The sequence below is a fragment of the Pristiophorus japonicus genome, unplaced genomic scaffold (genome assembly GCF_044704955.1).
Source record: "Pristiophorus japonicus isolate sPriJap1 unplaced genomic scaffold, sPriJap1.hap1 HAP1_SCAFFOLD_278, whole genome shotgun sequence".
In the NCBI taxonomy this organism is placed as follows: domain Eukaryota; kingdom Metazoa; phylum Chordata; class Chondrichthyes; family Pristiophoridae; genus Pristiophorus; species Pristiophorus japonicus.
In genome coordinates this window covers 209,851-224,112 of record NW_027252538.1, presented here as the reverse complement: position 1 = coordinate 224,112, position 14,262 = coordinate 209,851, and the positions used below count along the sequence as shown (strand labels likewise).

General features: G+C 49.4%; 2 protein-coding genes and 1 long non-coding RNA gene across 3 annotated transcripts in view; 2 read left to right on the top strand and 1 right to left on the bottom strand.

The window, feature by feature from the left end:
- The window catches only part of LOC139247642 (zinc finger protein 664-like), a 334,128-nt gene that overhangs the window by 125,442 nt on the left and 194,424 nt on the right, over positions 1 to 14,262 (top strand). The gene's annotated exons all lie outside the window — the stretch shown is intronic.
- Positions 1 to 14,262, bottom strand: part of LOC139247648 (uncharacterized) — a 497,861-nt gene that overhangs the window by 376,596 nt on the left and 107,003 nt on the right. The gene's annotated exons all lie outside the window — the stretch shown is intronic.
- LOC139247656 (zinc finger protein 585A-like) overlaps positions 1 to 14,262 on the top strand; it is a 126,359-nt gene that overhangs the window by 54,783 nt on the left and 57,314 nt on the right. The gene's annotated exons all lie outside the window — the stretch shown is intronic.

Here is a 14,262-nt window from a genome sequence, read left to right as displayed (position 1 = left end):
CTTGAGGTGTCGACTGTACATGGTCTATGTCTCTGAGCCAACAGAGACCCAACAGAGGGACCTTGGAATGCATGTCCACAGATCCCCAAAGATAGCAGGACAGGTAGATAAGGTTGTTAAGAAGGCATATGGAATACTTGCCTTCATTCACTGAGGCATTGAATACAAGAGCAGGGAGATTACGCTTGAACTGCATAAAGCACGAGTTATGCCACAGCTGGAGTACTGCGTACAGTTCTGGTCACCACATTACAGGAAAGATGTGACTGCACTAGAGAGGGTGCAGAGGAGATTTACGAGGATGTTGCCTGGACTGGAGAATTTTAGCTATGACAAAAGATTCAATCGGCTGGGGGTTGTTTACTTTGGAACAGAGGAGACTGATAGAGACCATATTGAGGTGTATCGAATTATGAGGGGTCTAGATAGAGTGAATATGAAGGGCCTATTTCCCTTAGAGGGGTCAACAATCAGGGGGCGTAGATTTAAATCAATTCCTAGCAGGTTTAGAGAGGATTTGAGTGGGAAATGCTTCACCCAGAGGGTGGTGGGGATCTGGAACTCACTGCCTGAAACGGTGGTAGAGGCAGAAACTCTCATCACATTTAAAAATACTTGAATATGTATTTGAAGCGGCGTAGCCTTTAAACCTATGTACCAAGAGCTGGAGCGTGGGATTAGGCTGGATAGCGCTTTGTCGGCCGGCAAGGACACGATGGGCTGAATGGCTTCCTGCCGTGCTGTACATTTGAGATTCACTGTTAAAACCAATCCCCACGCTCCTTCAAGATTTGTGTATGTGACCCCCAGGTCTCTGTTCCTGCACCCCATTTAAAATTGTACCATTTAGTTTATATTGCCTCTCCTCATTCTTTCTTCCAAAATGCATCACTTCACACGTCTCTGTTTAAAATTTTATCCACCCTGTATCTGCTCATTTCACCAGCCTGTCGATGGCCTCCTGAAGTCTTTTACTAACCTCCTCACTGTTTGTGTTTTATTTATTTCAGGAGGAAGCTTGTCGGAAGAGTAGGTAGGACATGTTCTTTACTGAAACTCTGCAGTTTGGTAAAGTGTTTATGGTCAATTTATAACATCAACTGTGTAATATTTACAGGATTAGTGAGGACTATATCAAGCTGTCAGTAGCAGATGACACCCTGCCTATCAGAAAGTTCAATGGCACTTTACAATACACAATGTGGAGAGACATGATAGACGACATTAACCCCAGTAAATCTCCTATATTCCTTTTCCTGCTTTATATCAAAGGTGGTCGCTTGAACGAGGATGACTTGCTTCCACGAGTTCACAGGTGTTTCGATAAAGGACCCGAGGTTCCAGTCCTGAACTCCAATTGAGTGGGTGGAAGATACCTGTGCCTGGATTTAAAAAAAAACGTGTGGTGACCGTTGCACATCAGCCACCACACGGGCTTGACAGAGCCAGGCCTTTATCCAGAGGCAAGGATTAACCAGGACTGGAGACCTGCTCTGCTCTGCTGCACGGACCTAGTGCATGCACATATCGCAGTGTGGGCTGACCCGTGCTACCACTGGGCCCCGTACCCTCATCTGTCGCACCTCCGCCACGATCTCTCGCCGCTCCTCCGCCATAAACGTTCACCGCATCTCGCCACAAACACTCACTACTCATCCGCCCCGACCTTCCCACTCCTCTGTACCTGGGTCCTGCCAATGTTCCTGCCCACGCGCCAAAACGGCAACCAGGATTTTGATGACGTCACCCAGTCGCCCATCTCAAAATCATTGCATACTTGGAGCAGCTCACGCTGGAGGTTGGAGTGGTCCAGCTCTTATACTTGCCGACCTGCGGAGCTGTTCTCTCGCAGGCTGGGGGGTGGGGGCCACGATGTCTTAGGCCCACCGCTCCAGCACTTATACTTGCCGACCTGTTCTCTCGCATTTCTCAATCCAGATGAGAAAGGCCTAAACCGACTTCCAGACCCTGGATTAAAAGATCGCTGATGTCCGTATCTAGTCTGGAAGTCAGGAGTCTTTGCATTGGATAAGGGAGGGCTTGGGGTCATCTTACTGAAGTATTCAAGATCCTTAGCCACAGAGAGAAGATAAACATCCAGAGGTTTAACACAGTCAGAGTCGACAACAAAGTAGCGATAGTCTCGAACTCAGAGAATGGCGGGAAAATATAGCGGGGGGAGGGGGAAGGAGATAGGATGGTGGGGTGGGGGGCGGAGGGGAAAAGTCGAGGAACAGCCAGCAGCGGACAGGACAATTCCTGCACCTCCCGGCCACAGAGAAATTGTTACACAGAATAAATAGAAAGAACCTGTTTTTATATCCGACCTTTCACGACCTCGGGACGTCCCGAAGCTCTTTACAGACAATGAAGAGTTTTTAAAGTGTAGTCACTGTTGCAATTTGTGCACAGCCAGCTCCCACAAGCAGCAAAGTGATAATGACCAGATAACCAGTTCTCATGATGTTGGTTGATGGATAAATATTGTCCAGGATACCGGAGGGAACTAACTCCTTGCATCATTCCCTCTGGGGGAAACTCTTTTGAGTTTATCTGTGAAAACATAAAACATTAAACGGTGCCACCCGACCTGGGTGACACAGCAGACATTTACAAGGCCCTTTTTTTTTCCCCCCTTTTTTGTGTTTTTTTTTTGTGTTTTTTCTTTTTTTTTTTTTTTTTTTTTTGGGCACTAAAATCACAATTTTTCCCCAGTGCCCCCTATAAAAGGGAAGGGGACACTAAAAGCACCGGCAATTAAAACAAATTAACTTTAAAACGTAAAATCAAATTAAAATTTGGTTGCCGGGCGTGATGATGCACTCCAGTCCCTCCGGTGCCCACCTCTCGCGGAAGGCCGCGAGCGTACCTGTGGACACCGCGTGCTCCATCTCCAAGGACACCCTGGACCGGATGTAAGAGCGGAAGAGAGGCAGGCAGTCAGGTTGAACGACCCCCTCGACCGCCCGCTGCCTGGACCGGCTGATGGCACCCTTGGCCGTGCCCAGGAGCAGTCCTACGAGGAGGCCTTCGGACCTACCCGCTCCCCTCCGCACAGGGTGCCCAAAGATCAGGAGAGTGGGACTGAAGTGCAACCAGAATTTCAGGAGCAGCCCCTTCAAATAGTGGAACTCCCTCTGGGGGAACGCTGGATTCCTATTTCGCGGCTGTGGCATAATTTCCCGGCGGCCCTTAGTGGGAACCACTGCGGGTGATTTTTGTCTCGTTACTGGTCTGTTTATGGTGTAAATCCGGACAATAGTGAGACGTAAATCACTCCCAACTACTTTATGCAGAGGGTATGGGAAGTGGTTTGAGATATTTGTCAGGAACATTGGAAATGTAAGTTTCTCCTTCAGATGTAATTACAATGTGTTTATTTCCATCGCATTCCTTATACTGGACGCTGTCTTACCTGTGAAATATTTTATTCACAACACCACTTTCCTTGTGGCCTTTGGAAACAGCTGCCCCCACCCCTCTCCCCCTCCCCCCGCGCTCTCTCCCCTCCCACTGCTCTCTCCCCTCCCACTGCTCTCTCCCCTCACCCCCACCTGCTCTTTCTCCCCCCCTTTCTCTCTCCACCCCTCCACTTTCTTGCCCCCCCTGTGCTCTCTCCCCCTCCCTGCTCTCTGTCCCCCATGCTCTCTCTCTTTGCGCGCCCTCCCCCACACCACCCGCTCTCTCTCCCCCTCCCCCCACGCGAAGGCAAAATATTATCTGAATGGTGGCAGATTAGGAAAAGGGGAGGTGCAATGAGATCTGGGTGTCACGGTACATCAGTCATTGAAAGTTGACATACAGGTACAGCAGGAGGTGAAGAAGGCCTTCCTCGTTAATGGATTTGAGTATGGGAGCAGGGAGGTCTTACTGCAGTTGTACAGGACCTTAGTGAGGCCTCACCTGGAATATTGTGTTCAGTTTTGGTTTCCTAATCTGAGGAAGGACGTTCTTGCTATTGAAGGAGTGCAGCGAAGGTTCACCAGACTGATTCCCGGGATGGCAGGACTGACAAATGAGGAGAGACTGGATCAACTGGGACTGTATTCACTGAAGGATGAGAGGGGATCTCATAGAAATGTATAAAATTCTGACGGGACTGGACATGTTAGATGCAGGAAGAATGTTCCCGATGCTGGGGAAGTCCAGAACCAGGGAACACAGTCTAAGGATAAGGGGTAAGCCATTTAGGACTGAGATGAGGTGAAACTTCTTCACTCAGAGTTGTTAACCTGTGGAATTCTCTACCGCAGAGAGTTGTTGATGCCAGTTCACTGGATATATTCAAGAGGGAGTTAGTTATGGCCCTTACGGCTAAAGGGATCAAGGGGTATGGAGAGAAAGCAGGAAAGGGGTACTGAGGTGAATGATCAGCCATGATCTTATTGAATGGTGGTGCAGGCTCGAAGGGCCGAATGGCCTACTCCTGCACCCAATTTCTATGTTTCTATGTTCCTCCCCCGCTCTCTCCAGCGGTTTTCGGGTCTTTATCTCCGGGCGCTGATTCGGGCCCGAAATCGACGTAAATCGCCCCCCCAGGGCGTAAACCCTGGAGCAGTAGCTGATTCTATGATAACAAGCCAGAGCCCGAGTCGGCACTTTAAACAGGAAAGTGTTTGAATAAATCACAGCAAGAAACTGAATCACTGACTGTTGTATTTGAACTTTACCCAAGCTCCAGCCTCGATGACTCTGGATCCGAACACAGCGAATCCCCGGCTCATCCTATCTGAGGACCGGACCCGTGTGAGACATGGAGACAAACGGCAGCCGCTCCCTGACACCCTGGGGAGGTTTGATCCCTGGGGCTGTGTCCTGGGATCAGAGGTGGAGGTGTGGAACAAGGTGGGGTCTGGGAGTGGTCAGAGAGTCTGCCGGGAGAAAAGGGCCATTCACCCCGAGCACAGAGACCGGATACTGGATTGTGGGGCTGGATCCCGGAAGAGGCTATTTTGCCGGCACCTCCCCCTCACTAACCCACCTCACCCAGAGTGTGAAGACCCTGACGATCAGGGTGTACCTGGACTATGAGGGTGTACAGATGTTATTTTACAATGCAGACAACTTGTCCCATCATGTCCCATCTCCACACTTTCACTGAGAGATTCTCCCCGGGGCTGAATGATGGCAGGAAAAACTCCACACCACTGACAATCTGTGGGGTTAAAGTTCACCAACAGGCCCATCCCAAAATTTCAATCTGCCACCTGCTGGCCATTGGTCCCAGTCACAGGTGGTGCGGGGAGGGAGCTGGGGAGCGAGGGAGCGAGGGAGAGAAAGCGCGTGCGCGGAGGGGGGTGGTGGGGGGGGTGCGGGGAAGAGAGAAGAAACAAATCGATGGTGAATTGTAGACGGGGAGTTACTGGGTGGAATGAGCTGTGTAACACAAGAATCCGGTGATCTTCCTGCCTGTAATGTTGCTCCACAGGCAGAAGGTGACACTACATGGCGGTGTTTGAGATGAATTAGTGCAACACCTCTTCTGGCAAGCCTGTTATTAAACTACACAACAGAAGCAACATTGATTTTTTTTTTAAGTGAATTGGGGGCTTAACTACATCCCAGAGTCATGTACTAAACGTTCTTATTTTAAATTTTCACCTTACCCATCCCTGGAATTTAAAAGTTTAAGACGTGATTTGATCGAAGTTTTCAAGATATTAAGAACCGAGAGTAAGTCTTTCCGCTGCGTGGGTTGTCAAGGACTAGGGGCATCATCTAAAAATTATAGCCAGGCCTTTCAGAAGTGAAGTTAGAAAATACTTCGACACACAAAGGGTGGGAGAAGTTTGGAATTTTCTTCTGCAAACCACAATTGATGCAGCTTCAATTGTTAATTTTAAACCGGAGGTTGATGGATTTTCGTTAACCAAAGGGATTGTGGGATATGGGCCAAAGGCGGGTTTATGGAGACAGGTCACAGATCAGCCGTGATCTCATTGAATGGTGGGACAGGCTCCAGGGGCAGAATGGCCTCCTCCTGCTCCTATCCTGAACTAACAGGACTGATTTTAAGAGACCCCGCCTGGTGTAACCGGAGCGATAGTCGCCTGGAAATGGCACTAAAATTTACGCTGGTGCTTCAGCCATCGTCACTGTGGGTGGGGTCCTGAGATGGGCAGCGGGAAAGTCTGCCTGTTTCAGGGGGGAAACCTCATCAAACCGGGGTCCCGTGATGTACAGAGGACCCTGACTGCAATTCTGAGGTACAAATGGGCAGAGTGAGGGTACGTTGAGCGGCCGAACCAGCTGCTCTTCAAACACTCGCTGGAGGCGGCTCAGAAATATTTTTTATAAAACAGATCTCTTTCCTAAAAACAAACACATTCCTGACATCGTAACCATTATATTTCTGATTTACTTCATTTTGTTCACAAATATTTTCAACCTTCCCCGTGTTCCACTCCCTTCAAGGCCGCTCCTTCATCTTTGTCCATGAAAGTGTGAACATTTCATGTTGAAAGTCTCTTCTGTATTTTTTTCATTCGTTGCTGGGATATGGTGGTGCAAGGCCAGCATTTATTGCCCATCCCTAATTGCCCTCGAGAAGGGGGTGGTGAGCCACCTTCTTGAACCACTGCAGTCCGTGTGGTGAAGGTGCTTCCACAGGGATGCTAGGGAGGGAGTTCCAGGATTTTGACCCAGCGATGAAGGAACAGCTGATATATTTCCCAAATGAGGATGGTGTGCAACGTGAAGGGGAACTTGCAGGTGAGGGTGTTCCCCTGCAACTGCTGCCCTTGTCCCTCTGGGTGGTAGAGGTCGCGGGTTTGGGAGTTGCTGCAGTGCAACGTGTAGATGGTACACACTGCAGCCACGGTACGCCGGTGGTGGAGGGAGTGAATGTTGAAGGTGGTGGATGGGGTGCCAATCAAGCGGGATGCTTTGTCCTGGATGGTGTCGAGCTTCTTGAACTTTGTTGGAGCTAAACTCATCCAGGAAAGTGGAGAGTATTCCATCACACTCCTGACTTATGCCTTTGAGATGGGGGAAAGGCTTTGGGGAGTCAGGAGGTGATTAAAAGTGATTTGACCAAATCAGTTGTGAATATACTCGTGCATTAATTTTCCAGTTTTAAACCATGAGAGAACCCAGTGTAACAGGTTAATGATTTAGATCACTGTTTTTGTTTACTAATGAATGAATTCTAATGGCCGATTGTTTCTAAAGTAGTTGTGATTATTAGATTGTTGCATTATAAATCATGAATCAGACATCAAATGCTGCCATTTCATCTATTTTCTTATTTGAAGAGATATGGATAATATTTATATTCTTTTACTCGTGTCTGGTATTCTTAAGATGTGCCCACTTATTGAGGATTTTACGGGTTAAGTTAGAAACCGGGAAAGGCCCTCCGTACCAGGGTTGAGAATGTCCATTACATGTCTCCACACTCTATACTGGGTGGGTCCCTTAAATGCTCCCAGAGACAGGCTGCCTCCCGCTATGTTTGGCTAATATTTACATTATTAGTGAAGCGTACTATGAAATATTGAACAGCAGAAAATAAAACCGCTCTTCAATATCCTACTTTATAATGTTGTTCAGTTATTTTTGGAGCATGTCGTACCTTTGCTCCTCTGGCGGACTCTCCTGAAATAGACAGAAACACAAATGTTAATGCACAGCAGACCACTGGCAGTGCTCAAACAGACTAAACAAGGCTCGACTTTGCAGCATGAGAGAGCTAGAGAGTCAATAGTAAAGTGTGGAGCAACTCACTGATCTCAGCTGCCCAAAATCTGAAGTGATATGCTCCTCCTGTACCATGTGGGAACTCAGGGACACTTCCGGTGTCCCTGACAACTACGTGTGCGGGAAGTGTACCCGCCTCCAGCTCCTGACGGACCACGTTGTGGAATTGGAGCTGAGGATGGATTCACTCTGGAGCATCCACGATGCTGAGAATGACGTGACTAGCACGTGTAGCGAGTTGGTCTTACAACAGGAGTAGGCTATTCAGCCCCTCAAGACTGTTCCACCATTTAATTAGATCAAGCACTAACTCCGAATGCAGAAGACCAAGTAATGGAGGAACAAGTAGTTCAGAAGCCAGAGAACATAGTTAGGACAAAGATGCAGTTCATAGAATCATAGAAATTTACAGCAGGGCAGGAGGCCATTTCGGCCCATTGTGTCCGTGTCGGCCGACGAAGAGTTATCCGGCCTAATCCCACTTTCCAGCTCTCGGTCCTAGCCCTGTAGGTTATGATACTTCAAGTGCACATTCAAGTACGTTTTAGTCGTGGTGAGGTTTTCTGCCTCTACCAACCTTTCGGTAAGTGAGTTCCATACCCCAACCAAGCTCTGGGTGAAAACATTTCCCCTCAAATACCCGCTAAACCGGCTCCCAATTACTTTAAATCTATGCCAACTGCTTGTTGACCCCACTGCTAAGAGAAATAGCTCCTTCCTATTCACTCAGGTCTCTCCTCAGCCTCCTCTTTGCCAAAGAATAAACAACCCCAGCCTATCAATCTTTTCTCAAAGCTAAAATTCTCCAGTCCAGGCAACATCCTCATAAATCCCGTCTGCTACTGTAAAGTCCATGTGTGTCTCAGTGTCATCTCCTGTACATGTACAGCACACAGTGGGTAAAGGAGAATAATTCACTCCCGCCTGGTACTGTATGGCCCGTGTGTGTCTCAGTGTCAGCTCCTCTACATTGCTCAGTGTTCCATCATTTAATGTGTACTCCCTTGCCTTGTTAACCCTCCCAAAATGCATGACCTCACACTTCTGCAGATTGAATTCTATTTGCCACTGTTCTGCCCACGTGACCAGTTCACTGATATCTTCCTGCAGTCTGTTAATGTGCATGGAGATTCTGGCTGTCGGGAGATGGGTGGTGATGAGTGTGGTAATGATGATGAGTTGGTTACCCAGGGATAGGTCTGTGCACATTGAAGATAAATGACAAAAGGTACTGGAGGAGCAGGGGGGGCTAAATGACAATGTATGAAATCCTGTAAGGGTACTGAACCCTCCCATGCAAGGATGGCCGAGAAAATCAAGGCAATTCCCTGTGTTATACTTCCTGTTCTGGGTGACAAAGATGTTTGCAAAGAAAATCGCAAATTATGTAAATCTGCTGCGAAAATAATACTGGGACGTTGAAACGTAAATGGCGCTGTTCCTGTGACACAAAATGGGAGAGAGATGACCAAATAAAAAGCATGGAACTGGTCAGGAACGGTGAAGTAACTGCAAGAAGCATTTTCATTGGAGGAGGGAGAAGGCCAGGAGGAAAGGTGATCCACATGACATTGATTACAGAGTGGAATCTGAACAGCAAGTGGGTGATATACAAGAACCAGGTAACATTAACAAGGGTAAACTAGGGGCCAAAAGATGGAACATCTACAGTAAGCTGTATAGATGTGAATGCTGAATGCATTCGGAATCAGCAATTCCAAAGCACGAGGTTACTGCAGCACTCGGGAACTCCAGTGTTGTGGGAATATTATAAACATGGCTGACTGCAGAGGATGGTGCACAGGGACAGGAGGAGCCTGTTCCACCATTCAGTTCGATCTGTACCTCAACTGCATTTACCCACTTCTGCTCCATATCCCTTGATGCCCTTAACCAACACAAATATACCCATCTCAGTCTGGAAAATGGTGAATTGTTTGATTCTCACATTCAGTCTTTTGAGGGAGAGTGTTCCAGATTTCCACAACTCTGTGAATGAATAATTTTTGTAAGAGTATTCAGGCACAGCAGAGTAGACAGCAGGGATGTGATGTGGGCCTGGATGTCAAAGACACGAGGAGATTAAAGCTGTTGATCCTGTGAAAGAGCTGTCCAATTTATTCCCACACCCAATCCTTTCCCCATAACCCTGAAAATTAGTTCTCTCCAGCTACATGTCCCATTGCCCTTTGAACGTCCCGATGGAATCTGCTTCCACCACCCTTTCAGGTTCCAAATCTGAAAACATATCTCCACATTTCCCCTCTAGTTCTCTTGCCAATTATTTTAGCTCTGTGACCTCTGGCTACCGGTCCGGTTGCCAGAAGAAACAGTTTCTCCCGTTTGCTCAATCAAAACCCCTCAGAATTTTGATTATCTCCATTAGGTGTCCCCTTGACCTTTGCTGCTCCAAGGAGAACAATCCCAGCTTCTGCTATCTCTCCACTTTACTGAAGTCCCTCATTCCTACTCTCATCCCAATAAACCTCCTCCTTACTCTCTCCAAGACCTTGACATCCTTCCTCAAGTCTGGTTCCCAGAATTCTACACAATACTCCAGCTGCAGCCTAACCAGTGATATGTAAAGGTTCAGCATGACTTCCTTGTATTGAATTCAATGCCCCCGTTTACAAAGCCAAATATCCCACAAGCTTTCTTCACTGTCTTATCAATTTGCTCTGCCACCTTCAAAGATTTGTGAACATTTACCCCAGTTCCTTCTGTTCTTGCACAACGCTCAAAATAGCACCATTTAGATTGCACTGCCTCTCCATGTTGTTCTTCCCAAAGTGCATCACCTCACACTCAGCCACGTTAAACTGTACCTGCCATGTGTCTGCCCATTTCTCCAGTCTGTCTTTGTCCTCCTGAAGTCTGCTTCTATCCTGCTCACTATTCACTACATTGCCAAGTTTTGACTTGTCTGCAACTTCAAAATTGTATTTTCTATCCCCAAGTTCAGGTTCTTTATCTACAGCAAGGAAAGCTTATCGTGAATTGTCTCAGATTTCTCACAGATTTGTCTCCATTCTGAATAAAATATCATCCTTTTCCTCATTCAGTTCTTCGACCAAATTCTGTTCCTTTTCATCCAAAATATTGCGCAATGTAGAAAATTCAGAGTCGATGAGAACCTGCGATTGATTCGACTGTTCCTGTGTAGACAAAAAGAGTTCAAGGAGGAAGCAAAACTATTGCAGGTCACCAGCACATTGATCACAATGCTTAATAAATGCCAAGCCACGCTGCTGAAAATGCACAGGGATAGAGTTCTGTTAGCCAGCATGGGATACATAACACACTAACTGAACAGGCACAGCCCACATCAGCCCACTGAGAATTCACCGTCATTTCAGAGATGCTCTCTTGCTGCTCAAACTCAAAATCGTCAAGAGGTTTTCTTCTGCCTCAGAGAATGTAGGATTGTCTTCATTTCCTCCTGGGATTGAAACTCCGAGATCTGAAGATAATTGGCAAATGGCAAAAAACAATCCAGGGGGTAAATGAGGGGATACATTTTTAAACAGCAAGTTATGGTGATCTGGAGTGCCCTGCCTGAAAGGGTGGTGGAAGCAGATTCAATAGTAACTTTCAAAAGAGAATTGGTTAAATTGTTAAATAGGAGACATTCGCAGGGCTCTGGGTTAAGAACAGGGGAGTGAGACTAATGGGACAGCTCTTTCACAGGCACGATGGGCCTAATGGCCTCCTCCTGTGCTGTGTGCATCTATGATTCTAGGAGCTGACAAGAGCCACGGCGCTGCTAAAATTAAACAAATTAAAAGTAAATTTATAGTTTGTACAATCGGCAAAGTGTTAAACTGGACAATGTGACCCCTCCTTCACCTCCGCATTCCTGTCCCATCTCCTCCTCACATCCCACCCCCTCCTCCTCACTGCCCCATCCTCTTCCCCATCTCCTCCCCACATCTTAACCCACATTCTCCCACCTCCTCACCCCCATCCTTCCCTCAACCACACTGTCCCCCTCCTCACCCCCCACCCACCTCCTCACCCCCATCCTCCCCTCAACCACACTGTCCCCCTCCTCACACACCACCCACCTCCTCACCCCCATCCTTCCCTCAACCACACTGCCCCCCTCCTCACTCCCCACCCACCTCCTCACCCCCATCCTTCCCTCAACCACACAGTCCCCCTCCTCACACGCCACCCACATCTCCCCCTCAACCACAGTCCCCCTCCTCACACACCACCCACCTCCTCACCCCCATCCTCCCCTCAACCACACTGTCCCCCTCCTCACACACTACTCACCTCCTCACCCCCATCCTTCCCTCAACCACACTGCCCCCCTCCTCACCCCCCACCCACCTCCTCACCCCCATCCTTCCCTCAACCACACAGTCCCTCTCCTCATACGCCACCCACATCTCCTCCTCAAGCACAGTCCCCCTCCTCACACACCACCCACCTCCTCACCCCCATCCTCCCCTCAACCACACTGTCCCCCTCCTCACACACCACCCACATCCTGCCCCGCATCCTCCCTCCTCCTCACTCCCATTCTGCCTCCTTACACCTATCCTCACTTCCCACCCTACATCCTGCTCCAACCTTCTTCTTCTTCTTCATCATCTTCCTCTTCCTCCTCCTCCTCCTCCTCTTCCTCCTCCTCCTCTTCCTCTTCTTCTCACCCCAGCCCCCTGGGTATAAAACCAGGCAGCCGCTCCCACCGGCTCCAACTCACCGACACAAGGGCCCAGCGCCACGTCGCGCCCGGCCCAAACACACTGCCCGAGCTCCGAGTCCCACTGAGGCCCAGGCCTGCGCCCGCCTCCCTCACTCTGAGTGACAGTCGCTCCGACCAATCCGCTCCCCCGGGAGCTCCTCACTGGGCCGTCCCTGGCCAATCAGCGCCGACGGGAGGCGGGGTTTGCGGCCATGATTTGGGTTGAGCGAGGCTCGCGCTCGGAGCTTGGCGATTGGGTTGAAATATTTGAATGTTTAACGGGCGGCGACCTTTGCCCCTGTGTTCCACTCCAGGACATTGTGACGTATTTACTGAGGCGGCCGAGAGCTCGGGCCTTACACTAAACATCCGTAAGACAAAGGTCCTCCAGCGACCTGTCCCCGCCACACAGCACTGCCCCCCAGTCAGCAAGGTCCACGGCGTGGCCCTGGACACCGGGGACCATTCCCCAAACCTCGGGAGTCTCTTATCAACAAGGGCAGGCATTGACCACCAGATCCAACACCGCCTCCAGTGCGCCAGTGCAGCCTTCGGCCACCTGAGGAAAAGAGTGTTTGAAGACCAGGCCCTCAAACCTACCACCAAGCTCATGGTCTACAGGCTATAGTAATAGCCGCCCTCCTGTATGGCTCAGAGACATGGACCATGTACAGCAGATAGCTCAAGTCGCTGGAGAAATACCACCAACGATGTCTCCGCAAGATCCTGCAAATCCCCTGGGAGGACAGACGCACCAACGTTAGCGTCCTCGACCAGACCAACATCCCCAGCATTGAAGCACTGACCACACTCGACCAGCTCTGCTGGGCACGCCACGTTGTCCACATGCCCGACACGCGACTCCCAAAGCAAGCGCTCTACACAGAGCACTGTCACAGCAATCGAGCCAAAGGTTGGCAGAGGAAACGTTACAAGGACACCTTCAAAGCCTCCCTGGTAAAGTGTAACATCCCCACTGACACCTGGGAGTCCCTGGCCAAAGACCGCCCGAAGTGGAGGAAGTGCATCGGGAGGTTGTTGAGCTCTTCGAATCTCAACGCCACGAGCGTGAAGAGGTCAGGCGCAGGCAGCGGAAGGAGCGTGTGATAAATCAGTGCCACCCACCCCTTCCTCCGACGAATATCTGTCCCACCTGTGTCAGGGTCTGTGGCTCTCATATTGGAGTGTTCAACCACAAAAAAAACTCATTTTAGAAGTGGAAGCAAGCCTTCCTCGATTCCGAGGGACTGCCTATGAAAAAAAAGAGGGATTGGCGGGACAACAACAACAACTTGTGTTTATATAGTGCCTTTACCGCAGTAAAAGGTCCCCAGGTGCTTCACAGGAGGGTCACAGATTGTTTTGTCTATTCCGGGGCGGATCTGTGATTGTCACCGAACTAATCTGCCTCCCACAATATCTACAGAATCCCGGGAATACCCGCAACCTCCCCGAGAATGGCCTTCATCGTCATTGGCGGTCCCTGGAACCAGGATGACTTGCTTCCACATGGGTTCGCAGATGTTTCAATGAAGGAGCCAATATTCCAGTCCTGAACTTCAATTAAAGGGAGGAAGATGCCTGTGCCTGGAATGTTTTAACGTGTGGTGACCGTCTCACACCAGCCACCACATGGGATTGACAGAGCTCGGCCTTTATCCAGTAGCAAGGGTTAACCAGGACGGCAGGAGACCTGCTCTGATGCAAGGACCTAGTGCGCACACATATCGCAGTGTGGGCAGGCCCGTGCTACCCCTGGGCTCTCGGCTCTTCTGGGCCCGTACCCTCATTCACCGCACCTCCGCCACGATCTCTCGCCGATCCTCCGCCCCGACCTTCCCGCTCCTCCGCTGTACCTGGACCCCGCCGAT